This window comes from Lithobates pipiens, unplaced genomic scaffold (assembly GCF_037356315.1).
Source record: "Lithobates pipiens isolate NorthernLeopardFrog02 unplaced genomic scaffold, aLitPip1_a1.2 Scaffold_8, whole genome shotgun sequence".
NCBI classification, from domain to species: domain Eukaryota; kingdom Metazoa; phylum Chordata; class Amphibia; order Anura; family Ranidae; genus Lithobates; species Lithobates pipiens.
This window is the reverse complement of record NW_027507903.1, coordinates 197,454,158-197,472,110: the sequence shown is the minus strand read 5'-3', so window position 1 is coordinate 197,472,110 and position 17,953 is coordinate 197,454,158. Positions and strand designations below refer to the sequence as shown.

Here is a 17,953-nt window from a genome sequence, read left to right as displayed (position 1 = left end):
ACTTGATATCATTTAGTGCAGTATTCAAAAGTTTACTTTATTTTTTGCCCGTTTTACCAAAGCTTTGAACATACGAGTTTTTGAAAACATATGATGAATCACTTTTGATGTTCCACATGGTTTATAGCTTATGTAGTTGACATTTAATGCTACCCTGTACTTACTGTGAAAACATTTATAAAACATCAGACATAAAAGATATGAGTTGTATATACAGTGGGGGAAATAAGTATTCGATCTCCTGCAGATTTTGTAAGTTTGCCCACTTACAAAGAAATGATTCATGAAAGATCTATAATTATTATCATAGGTGTATTTTAAATGATAGAGACAGAATATCAGCCAAAAATCCAGAAAAAAACACATAATACAAATGCTATAAATTAAGTTGCAGTTCAATGAGTGAAATAAGTATTTGATCCCCAAGCAAAACATGACTTAGTACTTGCTGGAGAAACCCTTGTTGGCAAGCACAGAGGTAAGATGTTTCTTGTAGTTAGTGACCAGGTTTCCACACATCTCAGGATGGATTTTGGTCCACTCTTCTTTACAGATCTTCTCTAAATCCTGAAGATGTCTTGGCTGTCGCTTGGCAACTGGAAGTTTCAGCTTCCTCCATAAATTTTCAATAGGATTAAGGTCTGAAGATTGGCTAGGCCACTCTATTCGGGCAGCACAGTGGTGTAGTTGTTAGCACTCTTGCCTAGCAGTAAAAAGGGTCACTGGTTTGAATCCCAACCATGACTCTACCTGCCTGGAGTTTGCATGTTTTCCCTGTGCCTGCGTGGGTGTACTCCAGTTTCCTCCCATACTTCAAAGACATTCTAGTAGGTTAATTGGCTTCTGTCCAAAAATTGGCCCTAGTATATGAATGGGGACCTTAGATTGTGGGCTTCTCGAGTGTGCAATGTACAGGGATAGGGACAATTGTAGACACTCACTCAGGTTGGACTAGTGTCTTTATTCAACCTCATTAACTATGTAACTATGACCTTAGTGTGCTTCTTCTTGAGCCACTTTGTTGCCTTGGTGGTATGTTTTGGGTCTTTGTCACTGCAACTTCATTTATAGCATTTGTTATATGTGGTTTTTTTTCTGGATTTTTGGTTGATATTCTGTTTCTATCATTTAAAATACATATGATAAAAATGATAGACCCTTAATTTCTTTTGAAGTGGGCAAACTTACAAAATCTGCAGGGATTCAAATACTTATTTCATTCACTGTAGCTAAACTTATTTAAAATTACTCACATTACCTTGGTTTAAAATGAATGACATTTCAAAAACAGCAGACAGAATTCTCATATAAATGTGACTAAGACACACAATAATGGAACTGTGACCTTTAGCAATTTACATTTTATAAACAGGTCCCTAAAAACAAAATGCCCTGTAAATGAATTATACACAGTCTATCAAAAACGTTGTTAGCAAAAATAAAGGTTTCCATCAAATCACTTAATGGCTCATTAACCGGTTCCCGACCAGCGCACGCCAATGTACGTCGGCAGAATGGCACGGGCAGGCAAATGGGCGTACCTGTACGCCCCTTTAAATTTGCCGCCCTGCCATCGCAAGCGTGCTGCCGCCGGTGTGCTCGCGTGCTGGTCGGGACCCCCGCGAGTCCGGAAGCGGGTCACGCGGACTCGATCGCTGCGGGCATACCCGCGATCGTCTCACGGGGAGGCTGAACGTAGAGATGCCGTTGTAAACAGCATCTCCCCATTCTGCCTAGCAACTAGTGATGCTGATCTCTGCTCCATGATTGGAGCAGAGATCAGTGTTCACTAAATGAAAGCCCAGCCCCCAACAGTTAGTAACACACCCCTAGGAACACTTAACCCCTACACTGCCACCCACTGGTTAACCCCTTCACTGCCAGTGTCATTTACACAGGAATCACTGCATTTATATAGCAGTGATTGCTGTATAAATGACAATGGTCCCAAAAATGTGTCAAAAATGTCTGATGTGTCCTCCATAATGTCGCAGTCACAATAAAAATCGCTGATCGCCTCCATTACTAGTAAAAAAAAATATTAATAAAAATGCCATAAAACTATCCCCTATTTTGTAAACGCTATAACTTTTGCGCAAACCAATAATCGCTTACTATGTTTTTTTTTTATACCAAAAATATGTAGAAAAATACGTATTGGCCTAAACTGAGGGGAAAATGTTTTTTTATATATTTTTGGGGGATATTTATTATAACAAAAAGTAAAAAATAATGCGTTTTTTTCAAAATTTACGCTCTATTTTTGTTTATAGCGCAAAAAATAAAAACCACAGGGGTGATCAAATATCACCAAAAGAAAGCTGTATTTGTGGGAAAAAAAGGACGTCAATTTTGTTTGGGAGCCACGTTGCAATTGTCAGTTAAAATGACGAGGTGCCGAATCGCAAAAAGTGGTCTGGTCTTTGGCCAGCAAAATGGTCCGGGGCTGAAGTGGTTAACATGGCCATATGACTGTTCTTGCATTTTTTTACTTGTTTTTGAGCTGTTTATGAATCATTTAGGAGCTGCTTCTAGCTTCTAGCTGCTCTGAGGTGCTTCTGATTTGCTTCAATTTGCTTTTGCTCTCATTTTGACTTGTATATAGACAAAAGCAGTTACGACACAAGCAAATGCCAGAAACAAACACCAGTGCTCACAAATCCTTTTTATAATCAGCCTGCTGTAACAAAAAATCTCTGGTCTCCTGGTCTGTACATACAGGCAATTCAATCACGAGAGCTTCATTGATTGAAAACAGACTCCCAAACACACCTGAAAGATCGCTATTAAATAAAAGAATTTAAATCAGTTTGTGCCACTTCCCACAGATTTCCAGTAAAGTCTGCCCAGATGTTAACCTGTGTCACAGGCTAGTGCAGAAAGCTCCATTGCCACTTCATCAGGTCAGAATGTATGTAAATGTAAGTCCTTTCCAATGGAGATCACATGCATGACCCATAAAGTGTTTTACATTTTGGCAACTCTGCTGGGGACCATAAACTTAGAACACAAGCCTGACCCTTGCCACATCTATTATAAGTGGGTCTTATTTTTTTTATAGAATTTTTATTGCCTTTATATAATAGGAAATTCAAACTGAGATGTAGAAACTCCTCAAGCTGGACAAGAACAGACCAATTTTGCTAGCGTCCGAAAGACACAAGAAGCCAGTGTACAAGCCACCAGACCGAACCTTTAACTGAAATGTCACTTTCAGAAGACTGACCTTTTATCCTTTAAACTAACTAATCACAATTTCTCCCAAGTGCATTCTCAGTAAAAGCATGTTTGCATAATCTCAGATTGTTTGCAAGCCATTGTTAAAATATGAAAATGGCTGAAAATAGTTGATTTATTAAAAATGTAAAGTATGAAAATGTCAGTGACTTTGTTTTAAGGAAGCAATGTTTTTTTTAATCCAAAGTAACTGAAGCACTTGTCTTTTCAGCTTGTAGACAGCCGATTAAACATACAGTAAATCCAGGGAAGTATTCATACATAAATGTAAATGTATCAAATCCAGAACTCAAAAGCACTCATGTGGCAAAGTGCATCTTCTGTGAGTTCAAGAGAACAAATATTTAACAGGGCACTAGAGATTACCTCTGAGTGATTGCTAGACCTACCCTGCATATTATATGATGACAAAGTCAAGACTTTTAAGCAATTTAGTTTCTCTGTAACAATTTAAAATGATGAACCCAGGTTTACTTATGAATGTAAGCTCTAAAATATTTGTGGATTTAATTGATTTTCCCCAAATTTGTTTAGCCAGTTGAATTTTAATTGGCCAAAATATATGTACATTTTAATAAAATTTCATCTTTTCTGCCTTATTTGAAGCCAGCTCCAATCTAACTGATATTAGAAAGGGGGAAGTAGGTCAATGTACTTACCTAGCTAGTATATCTCCTAGAACCCTTTTTTATTTGCAGTAGTTTGTGTCTTTAAGGCAATCGTAATGATCTTATTAAAATCCAACTGAATAAAACACAAATCTGTGATAAGCAGTTGAATCCAAAAAAAAGTCACCCTGTGCATGTACCGTCACCACAGGCAATATAGACTCTTACCAGAGAACCAGGACCCTTTATTATGAAGGGTCAAACAGGCTTGATGTAGCAATCTTTGCAGGGGTCATCAGCTGAAGATGTGTCCTCAGGTCAAACAGGGCATAAGCAGAATATTCAAACCAAGCTCCATCTACCCCACAATCAGATTAATGACAAAATGAAAGCAATGCCAGATAGTGTAAAATCCCAAAAGGTTTGTTTAATATAAAGTATTGCACTTACATTAGTACAGGTAAAATCAGTGTTGTGTAAAGTATACGTGGTCACCTTAAGAAATCCAGGCACTGTGCAAACAAACGCGATAGCAGGAAACAGCTTCTAACCCAACCGATCACAAAAAGGACTTCTTCTGGGGTGTGATGAAACCAGGTTAAGAGCTGTTTCCTGCTATCACGTTTGTTTCTACAGTGCCTGGATATCTTATGTCTTGTTTGATCTGAGGACACATCTCCAGCTGATGACCCCTGTAAAGAGTGTTACATCAAGCCTGTTTGACCCTTCATAATAAAGGGTCCAGGTTCTCTGGTAAAAGTTTATATTGCCTGTAGTTACGGTGCATGCACGAGGTGGAGGTTTATTTGGATTCAACTACTACAGTTGGTTTTTAATAATCCAATATGAGATATTTGCTTAGCGCATCATTTTTTTCTACATGTTGGTTATCTCACTTTTGTGGTGCTGTTGGACAATTTACACTGTAATTATGGTGATTGACATTATTTATTTTTACGTTTTTACACATGTGTAGTATTCTTCCTTTATATTATCATAATGATGTCATTCTTCTCTGTTATCTTCTTTTTTTTTTTCAACTTCATGTAGAATCCATCAAGGATGGATATACTTGTGATTTTAATGTAAAGTTATCAGGGCACTGGAGGTCTTGAGAACACACACATATGTAAACAGTGTCTGCACAACACATGTGAAGTATTACCAAGTTATTGCAAGAGCAATAATTCTAGCACCAGACCACTGTAACTCTAAACTGGTAACCTGTAAAGGCTTATTAAGTGTTGCCTATTCAGATTTTTAAGTACCATAGTTTGGCACTGTTTCACGAGCATGTGCAATTTTAAAGCATGACATGTTAGATATCTATTTACTTGGTGTAACATCATTCTTTATATATTACTAAAAATGGATATTACATTGTGTCTGCGTGCACTAAAAGTTATTAAAGTGCATTTTTCCCAAAAAATTGTGTTTGAAACACAGCTGGGCAATATTGTGTGACATAAAAATGCAAAACGCTTAATTTTATTCTCTAAAAAATATATAATATTTGGAGGGCTTTACGTAATTTTCTACCAAAAAATTATGCTTTTTACATGTAGGAGAGGAATGTCAAAATTGGCCTGGGTGACAAGTAGTTAAGCACCCTGACTTCTTGCATGCTTGGTGATGCTAGGTACAGTCCATGTCTTTCAAAGACAGAATAGATTTTTCCAAAAACACAATTCGAACATTTAAAATTACTTTGCATGTTACATGCTGAGAAGTCTACTATGTTACACGTTGAGAACTATTACTGTTACATTTTTAACACAAGGTAGGTTTTGGAATCTCTATTCTATTTTTATTGGTATGCGTTTGTTTTTTTTTGTTTTTTTATATATTCTTTATTTTTCCATTTTTAAGTAACATATACAAATACAAGTAGCGGTTATACAAATAGTGCATTGTCACCGCCTTGGGGATTCAATTATGTTATCACATAATAACCCACCCCCCCCCAAAAAACAAACAAAAAAAAAACAAAAAAAACATAACCCCTACCCCTCCCTCTCCTCTATTCCTCCCCTTCTCCATCCTCATTACCCTCCATCCTTTCAGGATATTCCTTCTTCAAAAATGTTCCCCATTGTTGCCATTTCCTTTGGTAGTTTTGTCCTGATTCCTCCAATTTCTGTATAGACTCCTCTATTACCCTTATGTATTCAACTTTCCTCACCCACTCTGATATTGTCGGGACCTGCACAGATTTCCAATAGCGTGGAATCAGGGCTTTAGCTGCGCTCAACAGATCTGGAGTTATTGTGCTTCTATATTGTGAAATCACCTTCTCTGTGTCGTGGAACAAACATACCCATGGGGATTTTTCAATCCTTTCCCCTGTTACAAGAAATATCATTTCTATTATTTTCTCCCAGAAAGGAGCTATTTTGGGAAAATCCCACCATATATGCTTAAAGGTCCCAGGTCCATTACATCCCCTCCAGCAAGATGCCCGGTTTTCTTCTCCAAACCTCTGTATTCTTTGGGGAGTCAAGTACCACCTCGCTAATAATTTGTAGGACATTTCAATTGTATGGACATCCCTTGGGAGTGAGTGGGTCATTTTAATTATTTTTCTCCTATGCTCCTTGTTTCTTAGTGGGCCGATCTCCCCTTCCCATTTCCCCAGATAGGCTTGGAACTCGAGATCTACCTCTTGCCTTAATATTTTATATATTTTGGAGACCCTTTTCTTTAAACATTGTGAATCTTTAAATAAGTTCTCTAGTGGTCTGAGTTGTGTCTTGCCTCTCAGAGGCTGTGGTAACCCTTGAATAAAATGTGCCATTTGAGTATATCTCCATCTATCTAGTGGCATCTGCCCCCATTCTTGTATGATTTCCCTAAACGTGCTTATCCTGTTTCCTTTCATTACTTCCATTAGTGTTATTTCCCCTTTCTTTGCCCACCTACTAAAGTATAGATGCTACTCTTTCCCTGGAAGAAAATAATTAGTGTCCAAAAGTGACATTAAAGGTGTGTGTTTGTTATGAAATTTGACTTTATTTTCTTTCTCAGTGAAAGTGGGACATACTCAGTAATAAAAACATGACAGAGATTCTAACAACTACTATAGTGAAAAAATAATAATTTTCATTTTTTTATTGCAAAGATGTGCTATGAAGAAGGCTGTTACAACCGAAATGCATAAGCCTGTTACATTTGTGTTTTACCATATAGCAAATAAAAGTTTCAACTTTCTTGGATAATACTGGGTAGGCGGCTGAAATTACCTTCTAGTTAAACCTGATAGAGATTTTACCTAGAGGGCAATTATTCCTAAGCGATTCCATCAGTTTTTGATCTGCTGAATCAGGCCTTGCAGCTCATTCCAAAGGGACAGAAATTACAAAGTTAAAGTAAACAGGAAAAGGGGTACATCTTAACATATCTCAGTCTTGGAGCTGGGGCTATGTGCCCCTTTAATATTTACAGGTAAACAGTTTGTTTTCCTTTTTTATTAAGATGTGCTGGTTTGCTGCATCATTAGTGCAATTTCCTATTTGAGTTTAGTATAAGTGATAAAGTCACTAAAGAAGTAATACACCCTAAAGCAGCGTGGATACTTTTAATCAATACAGGAAGATTAGAAAGATTTACTGACCAAAAGTAACCACAATGGCGAAGGGGGGGGGTCAAGAATGACATGAGTTTTTCACAAAACATTGCAGCCAGAAGCATCTTGTCGAACTGGTAACCGGTTCTGAGGACCCTTTTACAAGTTCATTTGATGAGAGAATTGACTGAAGGCAGATCACAAAATATTCATAAAAAGCTGCCTTCTTCCCAGTTCAAGATGATCTGCTGGTTCATCCTTTTGCTCTCTCTCTCTCTCTCTTTTCTTATTTTTATCAAAGCAAAAAAAGACTGGTGTTTCTCTTCAACAATGGTTTAACACAGTTAAAGATAGTTGAAATGAATGTTGAAAACAATGGATTACATTTGTTTCAGAATATACTAGTGATGAGTGATTGTGCTTGAGTTCAGTTTGCAAGATATTCCTAGTAGACACTGTAAAGCCTAAAAATTGCAAACTTTAATCCAAATCCCATTAAAGTCTATAGGAAGTGAATCTAGAAACTTAACTCCTACTACATTCAAGGCTAATAGCAAGGTATTGTCAAAGGGTATAGTAAGCTAGAAAGTGCAAAGGGAAAAATGCGCTAATGCAAAAATAATATTGAGTGCACTCTTTAGTGGGGAAAGTCTCTTCTTCTTTATGCAATTTTGAGGGTGACATGGGAAAAACAAAAATATTTTCAATTAGACACTTGAAATATGCCTTTAAGCTGTATGTGGTGTTATAGAACAATATGATTCTTGCAGACAGCATCAGGGATACTGTATTCTGGCATTACATATTTGGCATATATAAAATGTTTTATATTTTTATTTTTTTACTTTTACATTATTGCCTGATTTAACCATTTGACCTGTGGAAGGGTGTACCCCTTTCATGACCATTACGTTTTTTGCTATTCAGCACTGTGCTACTTTAACTGCCAAATGGCATGGTCATGCAACACTTTATTCAAGTTACATTTTTATATTTTTTTCACACAAATAGGGGTTTCTTTTGGTGGTATATGATCATATATATATAAATTGAAATGTAACTTTCTGTTATAAAACCTATCCAATAAAATCAAATGTCTCCATACATTTATGCCAAATGTATTCTGCTACATATCTTTTATATTTTTGCTAAAGAAAGATTTGCAATAAGTGTATAATAATTGGTTTGTGTGAAAGTTATAGTGTCTACAAACTATGATATATATATATATATATATATATATATATATATATATATATATATATATATATATAGTATTTGAAAACTGAGGCCACGTACACACGCGGGGACTGTTCGCCCAACTTTGTCCGTCAAACAGTTTCGGCAAACAGTCCGCTCAAAATTAGCATGGACGGGCATGGCCACACACGACGAACGAACAGTTTGCTGAAACCGTGCGCGATGACGTGAACGGCACGTACGACGGGACGAAAAATACGACGTCCTATACACTGCATTATAACTTTCGGCGTGTAAATCCTTTCTGAGCATGCGCGGAACTTAGTTTGACGAACAAGCCTACACACGAGGGGACTGTTCGCTGAAACAAAGTTTCAGCGGACAGTTTTTCGGAATTTCCGAAAAACCTTGTTCAGCGGACTGTTCGCTGAAACTGTCCGCTGAAAGCCCACACACGAGCGGACTGTTTGCCGAAACACTGTTCAGCGGACAAAGTTGGGCGAACAGTCCCCGCGTGTGTACGCGGCCTGATAGTTGATCAATCCTCATGTACGGGTTGCCTATTTCATTTCTTGAGGCCCTTAAAATGCCAAGACATTACAAATAGCCCTCAAATGACCTCTTTTTTGAAAGTAGACAGTCTGAGGTATTTATTTATTTTTTACATTTGAACATTCTTGTTACAATTTTTGGGGAAAATTAAGGAATTAAATAAAATATGTTTTTTTTTCCACCATTTTTTTTTACATGCATTTACCAGTGCAGTACAGCATCATCATGTGACTGGCGTGGCAGTGATCAAGAATACTGACTGATAATAACATGTAAAAAACATGTATTTCATTTTTAAACACGATTTTCTATTTTTTAATTTTTTTTTCCTTATTTTACTATTTTAGCCTTTTTTTTAATACATCCTTTCTTCAGAGTAGCTCAGTGTCACCATAGTGATGATCACTGTATAAGCCATAATTTTTAGCTGCCAAATATGGGTTAACATTCATAAACAGCTTGTGAGGCCTAGAGGCGATTCAGTTCGCATTGTACGCTATACAAGTATTTCATTCATTCATGGTTGTGATCTGTGATTGGATACAACTAATCAGGTACCATGTGATTGTTTTGGGCCAATCAAAGATCACAACTGTAAGCAAGCTGTTAATGAATGGAAATCCATTCATGATAGTTTGTGTACATTGTTATCATCTGATTGATGTGACCGATCATAATGATCACTTACCCGGTACCCGGCTACTGGTAATTGTAAGCAGCTGTGTCTGGTAGAAACAGCGGTTACAGAAGCGGTGCACAGCGCGCCCCTAACCTGGAATGGTTAAATACAGCATCAGCAACACCCTAGTTTGATTCATTATGAGTTCTAAAAAAATAATTGATTTTGGTGGGGATGCAAAACAATTTGATAATATAGTTTTTTAGCTTATTTTTTTGTACTATCACCCTTCATTTATAAGTTTAAAAAAATGTTAAACTAGAGTGCACACAAATACTTCCAGACTACAACTCCACATTCCTTGAACCCCCTCCCACCCACATATCCCCAATTATTCCCAAAACATTTCATAAACTTTAAGTACTGTATATATTTTGTAGAACTTGGCTAGTGTCATGACAGTACAGTGCATTTGAATAGGCAGACAATTTTAAGTGTTCTGCAGTGTGGACTTCTTGTACTGCATGTGTGGCAAACAGCACTGGTTAACAGTCTTTGTCTGCAGTATATCAGCCATAACATTACCAGTCATTTTGCTAATACATGTATGAGGAAACATCTGACTAGGCACCAAAGAGCCGATCACCTAAATGAATCCAGTTGGCAGCAAAAGGCCCAAAAAGGGCCCACACTTCTACTGCAACATCTGCTGCCTCAAGCGGCAGGTAGTGCGAAGTCTGACAAAGGGTTTGAGAGGCTTATCTTTGAGTACATTAAGCAGGTAATAGAATCAGCATGGAGCCACATTGACTAATCCCAACCCGCCCCCTCTACCAGTATTGTTGGTCAGCTGTCTCTTCTGCAGCAGCTGCATTAAAGAAAAGAATGTCCCCTAATCATCCCCATGCCCAAAATTTCAATGCCAGCTTGGAAAAACTGCTGGCTTTATGAATTCCCAATTCCTTGTGGACAATTGGGCCCCCTTCTGACAGTTTATGGCCTGTGCTGCACTCCAGTAACAGGTACCCACCCACCTTTTTCTGTCCAAAAGTCCATATCTCCCTTCCATCAGCCTGTCCAAGGTAATATGTCTGTGTTTCTGAATCTGGTGGCCACAGACATGTGGTCCAACAAGCATGGGCAGGGACATTACATATCCTTTATAGCCAGCTGGCAAATTTGCAGGTGGCTGGGAAGGATGCAGGATAGGACAATAATGATGGAGCTGGTGATGCTTTCCTGTGACTGTAGAAACACAGTCCCCCGCCACCCCCCTATTTTAAATCACCTCCTTTTGTGCTCTTCAGAACCACTAGTTTCTGCCAGGTGTCCCAGAGCCTGTGCAATAGCACAGACAAAATGATGTCACTTTTTTGCAGATAGTGTGCCTGGAGGACAAGACCCATACTGAGCTAGAGATTTTGGAAGCTCATCGGGGGCATGCCAAGAGGTGGCTGACTCCACACCAGCTTGTTCCAGACCAGTTGATGTCTGACACACCTACATTGCTTGCCATGTTTGGACTTGGTGGTGCAATGATTCCTGATTAGGTACCCTTGCTTCCAGGATATCCAAATATTGTCCAGAATAGTTTTCTGTCACTTTATGCAGTCATAACCCTCAAAAGTTCACCCGATGCTAATGCAGTGGCAACATATGCTGTCTGCTATCAGTCTGGTAAGTAATATATCTTTGCTCGGTTAGCCATGCTGCATTTATTAAAAAAAGCAGCAGCCTGGCATCAATGAGTATCCATGCATTCATGGGACAAGGGAAGGCTCTAATCTTTTCTCCACATCAACAACTCCTGATTCAGGACCTGTGCAGAGCATTGACATTATTCAAAAAGATGTCCAGAATTGTGAGCCACTATGAGGCATTGATTAACGAGATAATCCCTCTGACATTTCTGCCAAAGGACACACTACATGGTGTAATACTGTATGTTTATATGCATTTTTTGTCTGCATATGCAGAACCCTCTCCACCCCTACTACCTGTGCATAAATAACCTCTGCCTCATTAAGTTTTATTGATAATTGTAACATCGAGTGATACCTAAATTTATTAGCAGCTACGGTAATAGAGGAATTGAGGATTTTATGTTTTGGTAAATTTAACAATGTGATGATTTATGGCAAACTATACCACACAAGTATGCAGTGATGTGCGGAAAACAGAGCGCAACCTCATCTATGTTATGAACAAGATTATGCTGCTGACCCTGCTGCTGGCCCTGAAATAAAAAGATAGATAAATTATAATACAATAAAGTATAACTCTCTCAAAAAATAAAACCTAAAACATTAAATCCTGTACCCCCTCCTTTTTTAAACCTAACTGAAAGTAAAAAATAAACATGAAAATGTGCAATAAAAAGAATAAAATACAAAAAAGCAAGGGGAGACATGCTTGCTGTCATCTCCTGCATGTAATCTGAGCTATGCATGTCCAGCTTAGCTTACATAGCCGGCCTGGATTTTGTGTGCTGGGATGACTGACTCCCACACTGGCCAGAGAAGATGGCTGCAGACTGGAACACATGAGAAGATGCTGTCTCTGGTTGAGGGACAGGACCCCTTTACCATCTTTATCTTATTTTATTGTCTGACAAACCTGTTTGCTTTATTTTTAGTAATATCCCAAATTATTGCAAAGCCCTGAACTTTAAAGCTTTTGTTAAACTGTTTTTACAAACCACTTTGTACTCTATTAAATCTTTCCATCTACATAGCTTAAAGTTTTAAGGAGCTCACACATTGCATGAAATGAATTATTTCATGAACATTTTAGTAAATATGTCTAGGAATGGAGGAGCTATTTTATGTAATTAAATGTGACACAACTCCATTGTTATCACAACGATAAAGTGCCCATGGCCTAAACAGTCCTTGAATATGTAAGCCCTGCTGCAATTTTAAAAGCAAAGAAAAATTACATCAACAAGCCGCAGTTGTCAGGCATAATTTTGTGTTAGGATTCAGAGAGGCAAACACCACTTGAGTCACCTTCGTTACAAGGGTCTGGAATGCAGAACAGCGTTGAAGACAGTGATTCATCAATTAGAATTACAATTGTCTAGGCAAGTACAAAATGAGGCAGGTAACTTCACTGCAAACAAAAAAATAACAATGTCTGTTTTAAAAATAGTATTTTTACATTGTTTATTGTGGAATTAAAAATCACTACACCTTGCGGTTATGGAAAAAGTTAAGTTCATGCATACTTACAAAAAAAAATAATCATCAAAATATGCAATTTGTATAAACTAATTCACAATTTAAAAAGGAAAATGCCCATTCTCAGCATTTTGATCAAGTAAATCATTCATTCCCTCAATTTTAAGTACTACATTTCTGCCGTATTTTGTCACACTTTGGTCAGAAATTACAAACAAAGGCACCAAGTAATAAATAAATATGCAGCTGTTGTGCTGTACAGGCACAAAAAGAGTCAGTATGGAGTGGCATTCTGCCAAATTATCCCCATGTCTCCCAGCAGTTGCACTCTGTTTATGACATTAATCCTGCTATTGTCACCAAGAGTTCAGTGACAAACAAACTAGTTGTCTGTCATTCTTCCCACCTCCCTTTCAGATGTCATGTCTCTACTCCACATTCAATTCCAGTCAAACTGCATAACAACACAAATACAAAAATATATCCATCAATACAAAGTCAATTCACCTGAGTCATTAGTGGGACAATTAATAATTCACACAATAAAACAGGAAAATGCATAACCTTTTGAATGGTCAACACCTATAAGGAAGTTAATGGGCTGCCACTAAAAATGTCAAAATAGTTTTGAGTTTTTCTGATAGGATTGGGATTAAAGCAGTTTTCATACTGCACAAAAAATGCAGTGAATTTGTTATTTCTCTGAAACTAGAAGAAAAGTTTTACAGAACACTCTAAAGAGACTCCATTTATACTGTACAGTAGACTTGTGCACAATGGAAAATTTAGTTTAGTTTCGGTTCGTTGTCATTCGTAAAATACGTAATTTAGTTCTGTTATATTTGTTATGTTTCGTTATTACGTTTTCGGATAATTCGTTATTAATCGTAGAGTGTGAAATTCATTCGTTCGCATTCGTTGAAATTCGCTATTTATGTATGTATATACATTCATGATAATGATTTGTAGTTTGGAAAGTCGTTTGTTTATTGAATCTTTTAACACACACAATGACAACGTCTCTTCTCCTCGGCTCAAATACAATACAACACCCTTCTAACTCAGTTCTCGGGAATGCACTTTGCCAGTAATCCATCCTCCGGCACAAAATTAATTAGCTGATTGGACTATAAGATTTACTTTGAGCTGACCTTTCGTTTCATTAGATCTTTAAAGAATTACCGAATTCATTCGAATTCATTCGTTATATTTCTTTCGTATTCGTTGTTATTCGTTATTTTTTTATTCAGACATTCGGATGCATCCGAATGTCCGAAAGATGCAAAATTTGGCCGATTTTTTATTCGTTATGAAACGAATTGCACAAGCCTACTGTGCAGTAATCAGATAAGTGGGGATGAGCTTAACTGCCCTGTGTTCAGTGCAAGAGGGGTTTGAACAACTTCACAGAAGTTCAAAAGCTGACTACAAACCCCACTGACATCAATGGGAGCCAAATCTATTAAATTAAATATATAAATTTTCTGGCTAATAGGAGGTGTCTATAATTAGCATGGGGGTGGCCACTGCCCTTGGGAAACAGTATCAATACAAAAATAGTTGTATATAAGCCAATGCAGCCAGGAGAAGTGATTTTTTTTTTAGCACTGACATCTCCCTCCTTGCTTCTTTTTTAAGAAAAATAAACAACAGAACCCAACGGTCCACCAAAATACATAGCAGACAACAAATGATATGTTATGTATTCTGAGAAACTTTGGATGGGTCTGTGTGCTGTGTTTTTTAACCGTTTAAGGACCGCCTCATGCCGATGTACGTCGGCAGAATGGCACGGCTGGGCACAAGCACATACCTGTTTGTTGCCCTTTAAGTGCCCAGCTTTGGGTCGTGAGCATGCAACCTGTGGCGCACTAGCGACCTGGTCCTGAGCTCTGTGACAGTGGCCGCAGGACCCGTGGACCCGATCGCCGATGGTGTCCCACGATTGGGTCACAGAGCTGAAGAACGAGGAGAGGTGAGTGTAAATAAACCTCTCCTCGCACTTCCTACTGAGGCTGTCAATGATCGTCTGTGCCCTGTTATAGGGAAAGACGATCAGTGATGTCATACGCCAAACCATGCCCCCTACAGTTAAAAAAACACATACACACTTAACCCCTACACTGCCCCCTAGTGGTTAACCCCTTCACTGCCATTTTTAATTGCACTGATTGCTGTATTAATGTCAATGGTCCCAAAAATGTGTCAAAATTGTCCGACGTGTCCGCTATAATGTCACAGACACAATAAAAATCGCTGATCGCTGCCATTACTAGTAAAAAAAAAATATTAATAAAAATGCCATAAAACTATCCCCTATTTTGTAGACGCTATAACTTTTGAGCAAACCAATCAATAAACGCGTATTGCGATTTTTTTTACCAAAAATATGTAGAAGAATACGTATTGACCTAAACTGAGGAAAAAAAAACGTTTTTTATATATTTTTGGGGGATATTTATTATAGCAAAATGTAAAAAAAGAATGCGTTTTTTTCAAAATTGTCGCTCTTTTTTGTTTATAGCGCAAAAAATAAAAATCGCAGGGGTGATCAAATACCACCAAAAGAAAGCTCTATTTGTGGGAAAAAAGGGACGTCAATTTTGTTTCAGAGCCACGTCACACATCCGCGCAATTGTCAGTTAAATTGACGCAGTGCTGAATCACAAAAAGGGGCTTGGTCCTTTAGCTGGAAAATGGTCCGGGGCTTAAGTGGTTAAAAGAAGCTGGAAATTAAGTTTCAATTGATGGCAATTTAAACTGTCATTTTTTTATTTGTAAATGTTATTTTTGCTGGAGCACATCCTACAGCGAGAATGAAGAATTTGCTTAGAATCATCCCCAAAATGAATTTCTCACTCAAAAGAACAAAAAAATGTTTGAGCCCCCTTCAAAAATCTTTATCACACCCCGTCATCTGAACATGCAGCTCAGTTGACAGGAAAAAGGCGCCCCCCCTCTCCGGGGAAGGACCTTGCCCCCATGTTGATGAGGACAAGGGCCTCATCCCCACAACCTTTGCCTAGTGTTTGCGGGGGTCTGCAGGCAGGGGGCTTATTGGAATCTGGGAGCCCCTTTAATAATAAGAGGGCTTGCAGATACCACCTACAATGTGAATGAATATGGGGTTCATACAACCCCTTCTCATTCGCACAAGAAAAAAGATGTCACCTAGAAATAAAACATATCCAAACATTTGACAAGTCCGTTATAAAAAAAATATATAAATCCCCAAAAAAGTCCCTTGTAAATGCATAAGCAATCATGATGCCCACCGCCTCTGACTTACCAGAAAAAAACAACACCCAGCCTCAAATAAAAAGCTGAATGACAGCTCCCCAAGATGTTATCAGCTATATAATGTAAGGAGTGGGGACAGTGGGGATATAATTTCCAAAATATGGCCACGTGGCCATATTTGGGCTATGATGCAATGCCCCATTCCCTCTCAATTTGGTTACAATGCCAGGGAGTCCCAGCAATGTAATTGATGGGGCTGAGTGATATCAGCATATATGCAGCGGGTGCAAGCAGCCACTGGAAACTTAGCAACCAATGAAAGCTGCAATAGTATTGAAATCATTGCTCAAATATGGCCATGTGGACATATTCAAACAATTATCTAACATTCTCCATGTTATGTGCATTTGCTTAAAAAGATTCCCAGTCATATAAGTGAATAGGTTAGGTGATGTCTTTTTTTTCTTTTTTTTTTATAAGATTTTCTTTTATTTGTAAAAGGTTTTATGCACATAAACAAGTAAACAAAACAAACATAACCCAGAAATACATAACAAAACAAAAAAAAATAGGATACATATCACAGAAAAAAAGGCACAAAGAGCATACCTAAATACAATCAAAACAGTAAGGCCGCGTACACACGCGCGGACTGTTTGCCCAACCTTGTTCGTCAAACAGTTTCGGCAAACAGTCCGCTCAAAATTTGCATGAGCGGACTTGCCCACACACGAGCGGACTGTTTGACGAACAAGGTTGGGCAAACAGTTCGCTCAACTTTTGAAATGAACGGACTCGCCCACGTAAGGAGGAGGCAAATCCGCCCATTTCGTGTACAGGTAGGCGGGGCCCGCGAAGGAGACGTCGCGGGCTCCGCCGCCTGGAATGGGCTTAAAGGGGAACCCCAACGCCGAAAAAAAATCGGCGTGGGGGTTCCCCCCAAGTCCACACCAGACCCTTGTCCGAGCACGCTACCCGGCCGGCCAGGAAAGGGGGGCGAGCGAGCGCGCCCCCCCTCCTGAGCCGTACCAGGCCGCGTGCCCTCAACATGGGGGGTGCCTTGGGGAAGGGGGGGCCGCGCGGCCCCCCCACCCCAAAGCACCTTGTCCCCATGTTGATGAGGACAAGGGCCTCTTCCCGACAACCCTGGCCGTTGGTTGTCGGGGTCTGCGGGCGGGGGGCTTATCGGAATCCGGGAGCCCCCTTTAAGAAGGGGGCCCCCGGATACCGGTCCCCCACCCTATGTGAATGAGTATGGGGTACAATGTACCCCTACCCATTCACCTGTGAAATAAAGTACAAAAAAAACCACAACACATGGAAAAAGTATTTTATTGCACAGCTCCGGGGGTCTTCCGTCTTCGGGGGTCTTCTCGCCGGACTCCTCCGCTATGTGTGTGTAGCTATTTTGCTAGCGGAGGAGTCCGGCTTTCTTCCTCCCCGCCGCCGGCCTCTTCTCCCGACTTCGGGGGTCTTGTCCCCCTCTTCGGTTCTTCTGCCGGGCCACCGCGCCTGGTCCGGTGGCCCGGTCTTCTGTCGCCGTCTTCCGTTCTTCTGTCGCCGCCTTCGGTTCTTCTGCCGGGCCACCGCGCCTTCTTGTAGCTCTTTTACAGGCGGTGGCCCGGTCTTCTGTCGCCGCTGTCGTCGTCGCCGCCGCCGCCGCCTTCCGTTCTTGTTCTTCTTCTTGTTCTTCTTCTTGTTCTTCTCCTGGAGATGTTGACTCGACGATCTCTCCGGCCGGAATGCCAGGGACACG

The 17,953-nt window shown here is 39.3% G+C and overlaps 1 protein-coding gene across 1 annotated transcript in view; it reads right to left on the bottom strand.

Annotated features, from left to right (window-relative positions):
* GRM8 (glutamate metabotropic receptor 8) overlaps window positions 1-17,953 on the bottom strand; it is a 1,454,623-nt gene that overhangs the window by 622,224 nt on the left and 814,446 nt on the right. The window lies entirely within an intron of this gene.